The sequence below is a fragment of the Cupressus sempervirens genome, chromosome 4 (genome assembly GCF_028749045.1).
Source record: "Cupressus sempervirens isolate cs-2001-9-10 chromosome 4, ASM2874904v1, whole genome shotgun sequence".
NCBI classification, from domain to species: Eukaryota; Viridiplantae; Streptophyta; class Pinopsida; order Cupressales; family Cupressaceae; genus Cupressus; species Cupressus sempervirens.
This window is the reverse complement of record NC_143121.1, coordinates 504,681,122-504,699,805: the sequence shown is the minus strand read 5'-3', so window position 1 is coordinate 504,699,805 and position 18,684 is coordinate 504,681,122.

Genomic DNA, 18,684 nt, shown 5'->3' with positions numbered 1-18,684 from the left:
GGGAGAATTTTACTATCGTTTCTTTGGAATTTTTTTGGAACTTGAATAAATTTAGAAACCAGAGAGGGAGAAGTCTTCTAATGATGTAGTATGTTGAAAGGGGGAGGATATTCTGAATGAACTAGGTAATAGCTGTTGCAAATAGAATTCAGTGAAAGGAAGAGCTCATACTGACAGAGGGAGTTCTCAAATCCAAAATCCAAAATTTCATTATGCTATGACATGTTATGTTTCCATGAATGCCAAAGAGGGAGATTGTTGGATACAATTGATTAATTGTGTGTTGTCTTTGATGTTACACAAATGCCATAATCATTATCAGTTAGTACATGACGAGGTCACTCAGGAAGTAAAGATAGTTCTCAGTGTCTACCAAGCATTCATGTGTTTGCCTAGTTTAGAAGGCAACGTCTACTGAGTTCACTTAGGTGTCAAAGGAAAAGTTGCAAAAAGTAAGTGTTAACTGAGCTCACTCGGGTAATAAAGTAAAGTTGGATGGAAAGAGTGCTAACTAAACTCACTCGGTTGCCAAAGGATTTTCATAATTTTGCAGTGTTAACCAAGCTTCTATTGGTTAATAAAGGAAATTATTTTAGAGTTAGTTTCTATCGAGTAAGGTTGGCTAATGAAGGATTTTCTTATTTTTTTGTATTAAGCTTAATTGACTTATCTATTGATTCTAGCCGACTAAGGTGATAAACATTGATTATTCTAAATTGTATTTGAGCCAACTTGACAAAGTGGAAGGTATAAGTATAAGGTCAAGTTGTGATTTCAAGTGTGTGAAAAAATGCAAGAGAATGCGAATTATGATGATGTGATTGAATATCTATTGATGAGCAAAGGAAGAGAATTTGAAGGATACGAAGAATATCCTTGTGGTGTAGAAAAGCCATATTCGATCATGAAGGATCAAGTACAAACTAGAATGGAGATATAAAATCAGAAAATTAGTTGCAGTCAAATTAGGTCATCTCATTGTTACTCTCTAACCATTGTAGTAGTGATCTAAATAACTTAACAGAGTTGGGTTAATAAATATTTGCAAATCCTCTAACAAGGTGGCAATTCCATTAAATTGTTCTCAAGACCTCTAACTAGGCCACTCCTAATAGTGTGATTAAATCCTTTAACAAGATCACACCTAACAGTGTGTTTTTGACCTTTAACAAGATTGGCTCCTAATAGGGCTCACTTCAGAAGAGTGAAAATCAATAACTAGTTGCTATTGGTGGTTTTTCATCGAATTGGGTTTCCACATTAAATCATGGTGTCAAATGTGTTCATGCTATTTTCTTTATGTGTTTGCAACTAAGTTAAAGTAATGGTAATCATAGAAAACATCTAATGGTTTATATGTTAATATTTTATCGAGCTAATCTAGTTATTACTGAGTTACAACATTCTGTGTGTTTACCAAGCTTCAGCAATATTCAGTTATCTGTTTGCATTTTGTACTAACATCTAAGGGATCTAGGATTTATTTTTGTAGTAAGTAATTCACCCCTCCCCTCTTAGTTACTCCTCTTATATTTCCAACAACAAATACTATATTGCGTCAACTAGATTAATAATGATAATAACGTTCATATTTAGGGGAACTCAATATGCTTGTAGAATAATAGACTTATATTATATTTCAATGTTGTGATAATTCCAAAAAAATGGATTACATGAATACTCAGATCTGATTCCATATACAGTGCCCAATAATACTCAAATAGTAATAGTGAAGAAGGCCTACCATAAATGATGACCAAAACTTGACTAGAGACTTAGTACATCCACCAAATGAAATGTTTGACACTCTAATCAATAGCAGATCTATATGGATTCCATTTTAAGCTCCCAATTTTAGCTACTTTTAGACTATTGTATGTGAATATTAAGGGTTGCAGAGTTAGTGCCCAACTGTTTGTGGGAGTCACAAGCTTGTACAACCCCCTACAAACCCTCTCTTTTGAGGTGGCTTACTTATATGCTATAGAAGGCTTGTAAGACTAGGATCATTATTCCAAACTAATGCAAAAATATTTCCAACAACTCATTCTATTCTAGGATTATTTCAAGTACTTCTATTGAACTCTCTTGGAAATGATTAGTGACAAATGAAGCAACATCTTTCTCAAATGTAAATAACCTTGCAATAAGCCCTTATCAAAGTCTATATTTTTTTGTTAATCATTCAACTAGCCATCATAATTGTTACAGGTGTTCCGATGATAGTTGTCACTTGCACAACACAACTATTGCAACGTCACATTTATGATGGCTAGTCTCAATAGATGAATGTCACTTCTACAACACATCTATCACAATTATGATAACTAACTGGAAGCTTAGATCATCACGATTACAATGACATACTATGACACTTGCAATGTTATGAACTGGATCTATTTTCCCTTCCTTCTTCCAAGTTGTGACAATGTTAGCCATCACCATTGTGACAGATGATGTTCTTGTCACAATTTGTGATAGAAAAAGTCTGATGCCAGTCTAACATGAGCCAATTCATGGTCTTGATGCTAGGGTGATGGTTAGACATGATTGTGATGGCTTGCCATTGTAATTTGGGTCCAAATGTAGTAGTGATCCTAAGAGGTGCATCAATCAAATCCTCAAACTAGGTGGACCTGATAGTTTTATGCTAAGTCTCTTGACATGAAAGATACTTCATTGTATTTTAAAATCCTTTTGCAAAGTAAAACTAGTAGTCCTTCTTACTACTAACAAAGTAGATCACCAGATGTGATCATTTGTAAGCCCTAATAGGCCAACTTTATTATTGTAGTAGTGAAGCTTGTGGGTGTCATCCCCACCCAAAGTGTTATGGTGTTGATTTCTTTATTAATTTATGTTCATGCATCATAGTGGATTAGATATCTAAAGCAATAATCTAAGTGAGAGAATGTTTATTGGTTCCTGATTCACCCCCCTTAGTCACTTACTTGTCATTACATTTCCAACAACTGGTATCAAAGAAAGGTTCTCCTATCAGAGGCTTAACAAATAGAGAGAAAATTTATGAGGAAATGGAAGTATACAAGTTAGAGAAAGCTATTGACAATGAAAAACTAGATCTTCACATGGCTATAGAGAAAGTCAAGATACTTAAGGAACAACTCACTCACTCTCTAAAAAGATGAAAGGAATTGGCTATTAAAATGAATGGAAACCTCTACATAGAAGAAACAATAGAATATCTATACAAAAAATTAAGTTCAAAATAAGAAGATGTGACCATAGAATACTTGTTGGTGAGCAATGCTACTTTACAAGAAGAAGTGAGAAAGCTGAAAAGAGAACAAGAAACTCACTCGGTAAGGCTATGTGAAGTCATGGAACAAAAGAATAAAGTAATAAATGAAAAATAAATGGCAAATGAGGATAGAAGACTACTTGCTACAAGACTCAAGGAAAAGACCAATGAAGTTCAACAACTATCTCAAAATCAAGTAGACATGGTAGATCAACTAGATGATGTTAATCAAGGAATCACCAATCTAAGAGAAGAAAATGAGAGACTCCATAATGAACTAAGAGATAAAAAGGAACTAAATGAGAGAAGATTAAGATCACAAGAAAGTGTAAATCAATTATATCAGAAAACTTTGAATAGACCCAAAGACACTACTGGCTTAGGGTATACAAAATAAGGAGAGTCATCAAAATAAGGAGCACATAAGAACAAAAGGCCTACATGCAACAATTATTAAAAAATAGGTCATAATTTCAAGTGTTTGTTGGAGCAATACCATGCATTCCATGTTCAAAGGTCAATGCTACAATTGCAACAAGTATAGTCACAAGGCAAATGAATCTAGAACCAAATCCAAATTTGAAGGGAATTGTTTGTCATAAACAAGGTCACAAATCTTCAAAGTGTAGACCAATCCAAACATTCAACACAATGAAACTAGAAAAAGAGCATTTATTGGTTGGGACTACAATGGGGAGATGTCATTATTGTGGAGAATATGGACACATTCGTATAAATTGTGGAGAAAATCATGTTAGAAAAATAAATACCAATATAGGATACTATATATGCAAGAAGATAGGTCACTTGGCAAGGAATAGGATGAATCAAATATAAGTCAAAGATTGAAGAAATCAAAACTTAGAGAAATAAAAAAAGGGTAAGGAAAACAAAGGAAAGCCCAAGGAAAGAAGTTATCATCATCAAATCCAATGAGTTGGGTGAAGCATCCACATCCAACTAAGTAGTCAAGGAGATGACTAGACTTGAGAGATAAAGAACATATTACATTAGTTCTAGATACACAAGAAAGAAGCAATTCAAATCAACATAGAAAGTTTCACAAGGCAAAGTAACTAAATTATGTTTTAACTGAGTTACAACTTAGTTGTAACCGAGTAAAGTTAGAACCTAGTTCTAATGATGTTATGGAGGGAATAGTTCATGCTAAGTTCAAATGAAATAATTGACTTGTCTCACCTACCATTGTATGATGCATTTAGGAGGCCCTAATTTTTAAAAAATAAAAATAAATGGCAAAATCAAGGGTTTTATAGTTACCTTGCATTTAATTTATAGAAGAATTTTGAGCACCAAAAAAAATCCATAGGAGAATTATTTTGGAGAGAGAAGTTGTAGTAAACATTTTAGTAATTAAAAATTTCATCATTCACTAAGTACAATGGCATCTAGCTCTACCAGGAAGGGGGAAAAGGGTTCATAAATGTTAGTGAAGAGTGTGGCTTGCAAGGCACCAAATTTCAAACTACATCAAGAAATTTTTGAGCAAAAGGATCCAAAGGGAGCACATTTGGACATAACACCTAAGGTACTACTAATTAATGATATCAAACATTCTACCATTTCACTATTCAATAATTAGTTATGTTTGAGCTGAATGAAGAATATAATGCCCCATGACAATGGCATACTCAAGCTTGAAAATAGACACATGGATATCAAGGGTTTGACACATGTCCTATACATGCCAAGGGATTTCAAGATCAAGTGGGTTAGGTTCATTTTGAGCAGAGTGTATTACATTTCCTCTTGGCTTGAGAAACCTATGAAGATTATGAAGAAGATGGTTCATCAAGTAACAAGTTACCTCATGATGGAGTTATCAACTAAGCTCCAGATTGAATTGCACACTTTGAAGGTACTATGGGAAAATTGGGACAAAATTATGTTTTTAATTTTGAAAGTGCATAATTATTGTTTATCTCAGATTGGTTTGACATATGAGTGACAATATACTTAAGTCATTTACTTAGTTCATACCAAACAAGTAATGTATGCCAAGTATAAGTTATCAGATAGTATATACCGAGCAAGAGATATTCAATATATGTTGAGTAACTAGTAACTATCAAGTCACTCAAGGGTCAGGCATATAGTAAGTGCTAAGTCATTCATATGTTGAGTGATCAGTGGTTGCCAAGTCATTTAGAGGTTGAGTTACAACATTGAAGAGATAGTGGATGCTGAGTATCAGACACTTCAATTGCCAAGTAATACAATTTTGACATAGTTTTTTGTAATGGACCAAACTACTATGTAAATCATTTTGGAGTTGACTTAAGGATTATTTTGCGATCCTAGATGATAAGGAAAAATCTTTATTGGGGATCCCTATGCAGTTCATGTAGCTAATTAGAAAAAGGGAAGGATTAAATAGCAATATGGGTGAATCACAATCATTGATTCATACCTAACCCTTAGTCACCTAGGTCTTCTTAAGGAGGACAAACCATAAACTTTTTATGAGTGTGGAAGGAGAAAAGAGAGAAGTTTACATGTACAAATAGAGAAAATTCATGGTGACTAAGGTATTGTGAATTGAGATACATTTGTAGAATTAGTTAGAGGAGAATAAGAGGAAATGAATTAGAGGACATAAGAGATACATCTGATCAGTGAGGATCAATACACATCAAGAAATAGGTGATATGTTATCTAGCAGTAGAGTGCCAACCGTAGGATTATTGTTGAGACATTCTAATAGGTGAATTAGTTGAATCTCTTAATAGGTTACTGTAAATCCTTTAACAGGTTGTTGTAAATACTTTAACAAGGTGCTTACTTCATTGTAAGTTAAATTCCTTTTACTAGACACACTTCTACTAGGGTAAGCTCTAACAATCACGTAAGCCTTTAACATGGCAGACCTTTCACAGGGTAGATCATGTTTCATGATCAAACATTGTAACCTTCATTAGATACACTTTATTACTACAGTACTAGAGATTTGTGGGTGTCATCCCCACCCCAATTTTACCTTCTCATTGGAGGGTTTCTGGGTAATCAAATATCTTGTGTTATACATGTGTTGAATGTTATTTTCTTTCATACTAGGATAAATATGTTTAACTAGCTATTTCAATTTACATGCACAATTATGAGATGGATGTGTGGTGAATGAATTTATGGTTAAAATTTTCAAGGATTAATTCACCCCCCCTCTCATAGTTTACTTTCCCTATTGTATTTCCAATAATTGGTATCAAAGAGAAGGTTCTCTACAAAGGAAAGCTTTGCAACTTGGAGGAAAGATCTTGAAGATGGAAGTCTACAAGTTGGAAAAGAGTTATTGATAATTAGAAGATTGAAATACAACTTTCCATACATTAGCTGAATGAAACAAGAGATGAGTTAAAACAATCATTGAAAAGAAGGAAAGAGATAGCTATTGAAAATAATGACACACATTACCAAGAGATTGACACTATTGGATTATTTGCAGATGAAAACACAAGTGAATTTGATGTAGCAATTGCAGATCTGATAGAAAAAGAATGGATCCCTAACTGAAGAGGTCATAAATCTCAAAATAGAACAAGAAGTCCAATCATTATTTCTATATGAGGTGACCGAGAAGAAAAAGAAAGCTAAAGAAGAAATGATTGAAGATGACAAAAGGATATTGACCAATAGACTGGAAGAGAAGAAATTAGAGGTGAATAAGATTACTCACATGCAATTGAAAACATTGAATCAAATGATAATTATAAACCATGAATTAAATGGAAAATATATTGAGATCACAACATTAAAGTTGTAGAATGAACAACTGAGAAATGATCTAAAAAGAGAACAAAAATTTGCCAAAAGTTTTAATAGATCTAGTGAAGCCATCAATTATTTTGAGCAATTGATGAGATCTCCTAGATCCAACAATGATACTACTAGATTGGGTTACACTAGTACTGAAGAAGGAGAATCATCTAAAAGTGGTGAACAAAGGAATGCCAATGGTAAGAACTCCAAACCTACTTGTCATAATTGTGGAAAATTAGGACATACTACTAATGTTTGTAGAAGCAAGACTGCAAATCAAAATCCTAAGTAGAAGTTCATGGGTCACTGTCACAAGTGCAACAAGCAAGGGAATTGGGCATAGGAATGTAGAACCAAGACCATAAGCACACAAAGATTTGAAGGATTATGCTATACCTATTAGAAGTATGGGCATAGAGCATATGAGTGGAGATCCAAGCCCAAGTGGTCATCAAATAAGCAGACAAAGGTAAAGCACAATAGAAACTCTTATAATTAGGATTATAATGCAACGTATAGTTGTCACTATTGTCAAGAGTATGGACATGTTGCTGAAAATTGCATTAAAACACATTTCAGAAGTGACAACAAAAGATGGTTGAGTCAAACTAAATATTTTAGCTGTTTGAAGATTGGTCACATAAGCAGAAATTGTCCAACAAGGTCAAAAGAACCTAGTAGTGAGTTCAATAAAGGAAAAGGAAAGGTTGATGTTGAAGAAGTCAAAGTGCAAATGAATAAGACATGGAAGAAGAAGGAAGATTGCAACACAACAAGTTCAGATGGGATCAATTCATCTAATGGATCACATGATCACACCATCCCCAATTAAGAAATTAAGAGGTATGTATGGGACTGATATTTCAAAGTTCAATTATACACTAGTTCCAAGGATTGAGTTCTAAAAAGATCATATATGCATGAAGTAAGATGCAAATTATTGGATAGAACTTAAAAGAAATCTATAATTTTTCATGTTGTTGTCGAGCATGAAAAGTTTCACTATGGTTGTCAAGTGAAAGTTAGTTGATGTTGAGCTATCGAAGGTGATAGTGTTGACCAATCTCATAGTGGTTTCCAATTGTGAAGGAAATTACATGGAAGCCGAGTGAGTCAAAATTTCTATTGGATCCAAGCTTATAGTTGTGGAAGCATTGAGAATTTATTGCAAAGTTTTAAGGGCTATATGGTTGATTTTTGACTCATTTGCAATCATTCAAATTTAGAGAGAGCATAAAGAGCTGAAGGAGAATTGGAAAGAAGGATTCAAGAATTTACAAACTAAATTCAATTCCTACTCAACACCAGTCATCAAGTTTTTAAGGTATTTATCATGTGTCGAGTTATGTTGTTTGAAGTTTCACAAACTCTAGTTAGTTGTTATGACATATAGTTCTTTTGCTACTATGGTTAAGGAAGGAAATGAAGTTTTGAATGTTTAATTGATAAGTAATGAGATCAAACAACCACATTTTTGGGCAATTCCTAACACTACATATAAAGGAGACCCGCACAGTGCATTATTGATGATACCACCACAAATTTAGATGATACAAGATGTAAGGTGTTGCTACACTTATAAGGTTGGAAGCATTAGAGACATGGAGATAAGAGAGTTATATGGAAAATTTTGTGAGAATGGAGTATTAACAGAAGAATTCAAGGTTGTAGAGAGAAAAGGGTTAACCCATGCCCTAGATTCTCCAAACGTGTTCAAAATAGAATGGATTAAGATTGTTCTTAGTAGAATTCATGGAAATTCTGTATAGTTGGAGGATGACCCTATAAAAATCACAAAGAGGATTATTCATAGAGTGACAGGGTATCCAACCCTAGATAAACCTAAGACAATGAGGAGTGATGCAAAAGAGGCAATTGAAAAGAATATATGGGAACTATGGAACAAGAGAGGAATGATCATAAACACAATTTATGACCCCTTAATTGCTTTTGTAGTAAGAATTATTGCACATAAGTTCTTTCAATCCAACAGGTTAAACAATGTACCATGTATGGCTATGGATTTGGGTTATAAGATAGTGAAGAAAGACCACTCTTATGACCTTGCTGAGTTACAACTCCAACAATTATCTAAGAACTTGGGAGCCATAAGGAAAAAAAAAAGTTCATGATGCAAATTTGGTTCAATACTTGTTTGTATATTTTTCTATGTGCATAACACTTTTCCCACATTTGGGATAGTAGCTTAGAAGACTAACAAATTAGTTGTAGTGTATATTGGTGAGTTTATAGAACAACTTGGAGATAATTTTGAGAGTGTGATGACTAACTATTTTGAAGAATTTAAGAAGTCAATGAAACAAAGGTAAAGGATTCCAATATCACTAGTAGAGAAGCATTTTAATGATTTTTTTTCTGGTTGATGTTGATATCACATATGTTCAAGCTGTTGTTCCAAGGGTGAGATGGCTTAGACCTGCCTTATGAGATTAAAGTTGATGAGGCATCTGCAACCATCACTAATTTACTAAAAGAAGAAGTAGATAAGGATGCTACTACCTTTGGAAACTCTGATGTAGAAAAGTCATAGATAACAATGGGTTTAAAGACAACTTCTGTAATGAGGAAAAAGAATAATTGTGAAGAAACTCAAAGAAAAATTTGGTGAAGGAGAAGGATATGATGAAGATACACCTATCCAAGCACCACTTGCTATCACATAGGGTCAAGGTGAGGACCGACAAGAAGAAGAAGCACAAATTGATGAAGGTGTCAAGGGAGAAGAAGCCAATGAAGCACCTATTTCAATAGAAGAAAAGAAGGGGAAAGAAAAGAAGCCAACAAAAAGAAAACCTAAAAAGGTTGTAAAATATTCACAACAAAAGCCTACAATTCTTGTTACCAAGGCTAGCACTAGAGATATTGCCAAGAAGACTCAAGAGGTTCAGAAGCCTAATGACAAGAGAGCTAGTACAACTACAAAAGGAGATGAACTTGAGCAAAAGTAAAGAAGGAAGTATATTTCCCCAAATGAATCAGATGAGGAGAGGACAGAGTCAAATGATAACAACCAATTCAAAGTGGTAAGTCATAGTCCCTCTTCTAATTTGGACAACTTGTGTGAAAATATTAAGAATAATGTTGATTTAAGTGGATTCATACATGTTGAGTTTGATAAACTTGGGAAGTTAGATATGGATAAAGTAGAAGAGTCTATATATGCCATGGTGACAACTTTTAAGATGACTCTAATTGAGATTGCCAACTCTCTACCAAAGAGCCTATATAATAGAGTTGAGAAAAGGTGGAAATATAGTCTCACAATAGAGAGAAATATTAGAGAGACTACACTTGCAAGAGTAATACCAGATTTGGACAAGGAAAGATTATCTCCAAAGTACCAAGCTTTTAACATTTTAAAGAACAAGATTGAAGCTATTGTCCAACAAAGCACACAAATATCAAAGGTAATTTATGGGCTAACAACACAAAGGGCTATTGAGTAAGAACCTCAAGAAGTAGGTGAAGACAAACTAAAGAAAGAGATAGTTGAACCAACAAATGATGAATCAGTGATGGAAGTACATGGGAAGGTAGGACAGAGGCAATGGTTGAAGAAGAGCAACAACTAGACTAGAATGTACCAGTAGTACAAATGTCAAGTGCCAGTCCTCAAGAAGATATAGTAAAGGCTAAAGATGTGTCTAACACCACCATTCATAACATCAATCCGTTAATAGAGGAGGATATGCAAAAGATACTAAATGATTCCACCACCAAGGCATAATTACGCAATCATCTTGTGTTGGTGAGTGTGGATGAGATTGAGAAGGAAAAATTGGCATCTGCAAACGATAAAAACCAAGCATTATCAAGTGCTTCCTCTCAATCTACAAAGGTGCAACTTGCCATGCATATGGTAGTATACCACAGGAAGGACATCATGCCTTCACATATCAACACCAAGGCACCTACAATTACAATAATTGAAAAAGAAAGGACACTAGTTCAAACATGTCAGGAAGCCAATCTTGCACCTACACCACAAGCACAAGGTGGAGAAGAGATCAAAGAGAAGGAGAAGGATAGGGCTGAATATTTCATCTTGACTATGAATCTAGAGGAAGTAAAAACAATACAAACACTAGTTACCTTATCAGACACTACTACTACTACTCCTAATCAAGCACTTCACAGGTCGAGTACTAAAGCTATACCTTTGGAAGCCTCAAGGCCAATTCCAAGCACATATAAGGTTGATGAGGTTACATCCTATGGTGACATTGACTTAGATGAGGTGATTGAGTTACCAAAGTATGATCTTACTATAATCACAATAGAGCATACAAGCATATTGCAAGATGCTCTAGCAAGGAAGAAACACCAAGAACTGCTCAGAAGGGAGCATAGGTAGAAAAAAGAACTTTATGACATCAAGGACACATTTCTTGATGCATTCAGCCTTCCTACACCTAATGAAGACAAGACCATCATTGAGTAGTTGGAAAATATTATAGAGAAAATCAATGATGAAGACCTAGATACCAATGTCAAATTATTAGAATGGTTTGAGAAGAAATTTCAAACCAAGGTAGATGAAAAGATATCTATTACCATTGCACTACACTAGGTTCAAATAGCAACCAAGATCGAGGGTGTGAAGAAAGTATTAGAGAATATTTTCTCTCTTTACACCAAGTTGTGTGACACAACTCTGTTCACACAAGAAGTGTAATGACATATTGACAATTTGCAAGGAGATATGAAGCTAACAGGTACTACTCTACCCAATTCTCTAACATAGAGTCAAAAAAATTTCAAGAATTTGATGAACTCCCAAGGTCAGTTGGCATCCTTGCATGCTCACGATGCAAAAATTTAGGCTACACTGATCAATATCCAATCCATGTTGACCCCACATATGGAGATACTACACCAAGAACTAGCCTTTGTAGAAATAGTGATGAAGAAAGATCCTCATCTTTCTACACTTGAAGGATTAGTTCACCTTGCTATCAAGTTATTTATCCAAATCAAATCATTAGAAGTAACATGTGATAACTAGGATGTCACTTTGAAGATAATACTTGAGGTCTATAAAACTTTCTTGGACAAACATACAATTCGTAAACAACCCATGACATAAGTGTGAAAAGGAGGAGAATAAAAGAAGGAAGAGAATAAAGAAAGGGGAAGAATTCATGAAAGGAGAGATAAGTTTTGAGGGAGACCAAATAGAGATAGAGTTAGCATAGTGACTCTACTCAGTAGGAGTATTCAATTTTAGTTCATAATAGAATAATCAACTCAGGGGGAGTTATTGAATTTTGAGGTATGACGAATGAGTCATAAGTTTTGCAATATTTTGAACTTTTAATTTTTTTTTATGTAAGAAAAATACTAAATGGGTATTATCTGAGTTATGCTTGAAAGGAAAAAGGTTATTCATGTATGACCAAGAATTTTGCCACTCATGTCAAAGGGGCATATTGTTAATCTCAGATTGATTTTGACATATGATTAATAATATACTTAAGTCATTTACATAGTTCATATCGAACAAGTAATGTATGCAAAGCATAAGTTGTTAGATTGTATATCCCAAGCAAGAGATATTTAGTATATGCTAAGTAACTAGTAAGTGTTTAGTCACTCAAGTGCTGAGTAGATAGCAAGTGCCATGTCATTCAGTTGTCGAGTAATCAATGGATGTTGAGTCATTCAGAGGCTAAGTTATAGCATTGAAGAGATAGTGGATGCTAAGAATTAGACACTTCAAGTGCCAAGTAATATAGTTTTGACATAGTTGTTTGTAATGGAACAAACTACTATGTAAACCATTTTGGAGCTGACTTGAGGATCATTTTGCGATCCTAGATGATAAGGAAAAATCTTTATTGAGGATCCCTATGTAGTTCATGCAACCAATCAAAAAAAGGGAAGGATTAAGCAACAATATGGGTGAATCACAATCATTGATTCATACCTAGCCCTAAGTCACCTAGGTCTTCTTAAGGAGGACAAATCATAAACTTTTTATGAGTGTGGAAGGAGAAAAGAGAGAAGTTTGCATGTATAAAGAGAGAAAATTCATGGTGACTAAGGTATTGTGAACTGAGATACATTTGCAGAATCGGTTAGAGGAGAATAAGAGGAAAGGAATTAGAGGATAGAAGAGACACATCTGATCAATGAGGATCAAGTATAGATCAGGAAAGAGGTGATTTATTATCTAGTAGTAGAGTGCTAACCATAAGATCATTGCTGAGACATTCTAATAGGTGAATCAGTTAAATCTCTTAATAGAGTAGTCTTAACAGGCTATTGAAAATCCTTTAATAGGGTGCTTATTTCATCGTATGTTAAAGTCCTTTTACCAAGCATGCTTCTTACAAGGTGTTGAAATCCTTTAATAGGGTAAGATGTAACAATATTATAAGCCTTTAACAGGGAAGACCTTTCACAGGGTAGATCATGTTTCATGATCAAACATTATAACCTTCATTAGATACACTTTATTATTGCAATAGTGGAGATTTGTGGGTGTCATCCCCAGTCTAGTTTTACTTTCTCATTGGAGGGTTTTTGGGTAACCAAATATCTTGTGTCATACATGTGTTGAATGTTATTTTCTTTCATACTATGGATAAATATGTTTAACTAGCTATTTTAGTTTACATGCACAATTATGAGATGGATGTGTCTAGTGAATGAATTTATGGTTAAAGTTTTTAAGGATTGATTCATACACCAACCCCCCACCCCACCCCCCCCCCCCCACACACACACACACAAACCTCTCAGAGTTCACTTTCCCTATTAGATTTCCAACAAATGATTTCCTCTCACATTTGGTATTAATTTATAAGTACACATTCTTGGCATTTGTAAGAAAAAAGGGGGAAACATAGCATGTATATAATCAAGGAGGATATATGTACATGAGAAAATGTATAGAGGAATATGAATATGATACATATAAGATGTTCAATCAAACAATTTTTTTTTGAAAAATCCAAATTCAGAGGTGTTGAAGATGAGCAACAATATTCCAGTTCAAATTGAGTTACAAAACCATGAACATGTAAAGGGGGAGTTTAAGAAGAAAATTTTGAGTAAGTAATTTTTGATTATAGACAATAAATACTCAGGATACATGTTTTTGTCACTAATGCCAAAGGGGGAGATTGTTGACCCTATGGCAAGACATATTGTCAGTTAGTGACAAATCACTTAAGTTATTTAGGAGGGTAAGTTAGTAATGCAATTGATCTTTCTATCAGGGAATAGATTGCAATGTAGCCCAAGAAGATGAAAGTTTACTGTATTAACCGAGTTTACAATATAAACTGAGTTGTTCAATATCATCAGTGGAAAATAGACTTTGTGTGTGAATCAAGTTCGCAGAGTTAACTAAACTCTCTGTGTAAACTGAGATAGCCATATTACCCAAGCTCCATAGTTTTACTCAAGCATTTAGTGCTAACCAAGGTTTAGTGTCACTTGAGCTCTTTATGTTTCCCAAGTGACAACAAAAGATCAAAACTATTGTATTTCCCAAGCATCAGTACTTGATTCAACTTGAAGGTATATTTGGTTTTATGAAGCTATATATTATGGGAGTTGACTTGGTATGGAATTATTATTTAAAGAATATATAATAAACAAAACTACATTTATCTAACAAAAACAAGAAGTAAAATTGTGTAAGAGAAGAAGCAAAAAGGAAAACATGTGATTTTGCTACAAGGAAGTATAAAGAGAAAAGCAAAGACTCATCCATCATAGTCGAGTGATCAAATTATTTAAAGGATCTTATTCATAAAATCAAGTTACATTACAGAGATCATTCTGTTGATTCATCCTAATAGGTGCATTAGTCGAATCCTCTAATTAGGTGGACCTAATAGTCTTATGCTAAGTCTCTTGACAAAGAATATACTTCATTGTATTGTAAAGTCCTTTTGCAAGGTGGACCTAGCAATCCTTCTTACTCCTAATATAGTAGATCACCATAAGTGATCATTTATAAACCCTAACATGCCAACTTTATTTCTATAGTAGTGAAGCTTGTGGGTGTCATCCCCACCATATTTTTACCTTCTACTTGGAGGGTTTCTAGGTTACCATATCTTGTGCCAAAGTGTTATGGTGTTGATTTCTTTATTACTTTATGTTCATGCATGGTAGTAGATTAGATAATCTAGAGCATTAATCTAAGTGAGAGAAGCTTTATTGGTTCCCAATTCACCCCCTGCCCTCTTAGTCACTTGTTTGTCATTACATTTCCAACAAGCACCTCCATGCCCTCAACTATTTAATGAACCATATTCTTATTTTTCTTTGAAATTATCATGATTCATACTTACATCTTTGATTTGAAATGATACCATATTGGTTTGATAATTTGATGCTCTATTCCTTTGACTAGAAATGATAGAAATAAATTCCAAAAGTACAACTAAATTGCCCTCAAGATCACTTTTCTAGATTTCAATCTCATTTCTTTGGATAGGAAGTAGCTCATATTTAATACCACTTACAAAATAATTGATAGGAATTGGAAATAACCCATTGAAAATCAATTCAAATCTACATTTATTGAATGCACAAGTTGAACCACCATCCATCTAGATCACACGGTCGTATTGTGCTTGACATGACACATATGGTGAATAGTTGGTTTTCTATTTTATGATATTTTAATTGAAAGATGGGTGATTTTATTGGCATGACTTGGATATAATGTTGCTAATTACTTTTGAATACTTTTGGAAAACATATGAACCATAATTCTATGACACTTCATTATGCAATTGAGGTTGGATGACACAACCTTCTTTGTCAATTATGAGGTCAATTATCTTTCCCTTGATTGACTACAAAACTCTCGCTCCCTTAAAATGAGCTCTACATGATTTTGAAATCTAATTCCATGAGAGGCGAGGTTTAATAAGCATGCAATGGTAAGTGTTGGGTACATGGATTACACTACATAGATCAACCTAGAAATGGACAAAATTGACCAAAAATATTCTTGTTAAAATAATAAAAAATATCTTAGTTAGGGGAATAAATGTTAAGGCTAGATAAGAAATGTGCCAATCCAATCATACCTCGCATAACTATTTGAAACCAACTTACCCCAACTACTATGAAATGTTCACATGTCATCCCTAATTAACATGGAAGCTTGGGGTTGTAAATGAAGTGACCAATGTCCCTTCCAAAAGGAAAAAATGGTGGCCTTTGTTAATATACTCTTGTTTATGCTAAATATATTGTTTCATTTTGTTAATAATAACTGATCATGATTCTTTGTATTGCATTATTAAATTATTGAAAATCATTTGAATTATCTTTATTTTATTTTTTTGTCTTTATTCAACAAATTTGATAAGAGCACTACAGTCCTACACCAAATGATATTTAATCTTAATATAATTAAAGATATTTAAAACTAATGATGAAAATAAAATCTTTGTTAGAATTTAACAAAAAAATCTATACAATAACACTTTTTATAATGAGATTTGATTTAGGGTTTAACCAAAAAATGACAAGATTCTTTAAAACCAACAATTAACATAATAATTCCTATCTAATAAGTTATTCAAATATTTCTAATAAAAAAGAGCATATTTTCTTTATTAGAACTATAATCTACTAGCTAAATAAAATAATAATAATTTTTGAGTCTGACAAACGATGCTTGACTCATTAAACCAATATTAGTCAATTATAAAAATAATTATTTTAACAAATACTCTGCTAAACATTTTGAATTAATAACTTTGTGAAGTACTAAACACATCATATTCCATAAGAAAGTTAAGAAATCATTCTTGGTATTATGGAAATCATTTCCCAAATCTTATGAATTGTTAAAAAAACAACAATCTAATATTTATAAAAGGCAATCTACATTTCTAAGAAGAAAAAAATCATATTAAATTAGAATCTTTTAATGAAAGAAATGATACCTTATATTCTAAACAAGTTTTAAAATAGTAATGTTACTTTCCATGAAAGGAGGAGAAAGACATATGTTAGATAGTAAACAAAGCATATATGGTGACCCTAAAGAGACATATTTCAATGGCATAGATAGTTCAAGTGCTTGATTTCTCCTTTATTTTATTGATCAAGATTGATGGATGGTTGATGATGTATTGATTCTTATTTTTATTCTCCAAGTCATCAATGGTATAGCACATCCATGCCCTCAGCTATTTAATAAACTAGATTCTTATTTTTGTTCAAAATTATCATGGTTCATACATATTTTATTTGATATGAGATTGTACTGGTTTGATCATTTGATTCTCTAGATCTTTGACTAGAAACAGTATAAATATTCCAAATGTATGATTGAATTTCCTTCAAATCACTTTTCTAGATTTTAATCTCACTTCTCTAGACAAGAAGGGCATTCTCTTTAATACCACTTACAAAATGGTTGATAGGAGTTGGAAAAAACTCATAAATTTTTTATTTGAATCTATGTTTGTTGAATGCACAACTTGGACCACTAACTATCCAATTTGACATAGTCCTATTGTGCTTGACATGACACATATGGTGAATAATTTATTTTCTATTTAATGATATTTTAAATTAAAATATGGTCATTTGATTGGCATGACTTGGGTATTTTCTTTTTAATTACTTATGAAAGCTTCTCGACAATATATTGTATAATTTTGTGATACTCCATTGTGTGCTTGAGGTTAGACATTGTCACTTCTCTGCCAATTACAAGGTCAATTATGTTGCCCCTTATTGGCTCCAAAAAATCTTACCCCCATAAAATGAGCTCTCCATGATTTTAAAATCTAATGCCATGATACACGAGATTCAGTAAGCATGTAGTAGTAAGTGTTGGTTAGATGGATCACTCTGCATAGATCAACCTAGAAATGGACAAAATCTGCAAACAAATGATTTTAAAAAATATTAAGAATGTTTTAATTGGGGAAATAAATGATGTACTTGGGTCACATGAATTGATGTTTTTGTCCATGTGGTCATGTAACAAGCTTGTTTTGATAATACTATTTCAAGTTATAACTCTAAACTCTTTCCTTGCGTGACATTTTACAATGTTTAAAAACTTTTATTAGCTTGACTTTGTACACTAAGTTTGTGCACTTCTCTAAACCCTTCTATCCAAAATATCCCATATATTGGAATGCTTGAATAGAAACTTAGAGCTCCCTTTCCATGGAGTGCAAAGGTGTGTGCTTGTGTAAATGAGAAGCTTTGAGCTGAGCCTTAAAGACACAACCCTTTCTAGTAAACTATGCAATGGGAGATTCCTTAGACAAGAGAAAGAAATAAAATGTCAAAGAGAACTCTCAAATATACAATATATAAGAATGAACTATGCTAACATGGAGTGCAAGAATGCAACTAAACTAAGCAAGATCCACATCTTACAACCATTTTAATTAAACTATGTGATCTATGCTAATGTGAATAGAAAAGCTAAGCTATTGCAGATGCATCTAAACTAGAATTAGGATGATAATGAGAGAATGTGATAAGAAGCGAGAAGTTCTCCATAAATCTCTAAGAAAAGCTCTCAAGAAACTCATAGTAACATTAGCTCAAGATCAGGGTCCTTAGAGAGGGAGAGAGCTCTCTCTTTTGAAGGTATACGAATGGTTGAGATCAAGATCAAG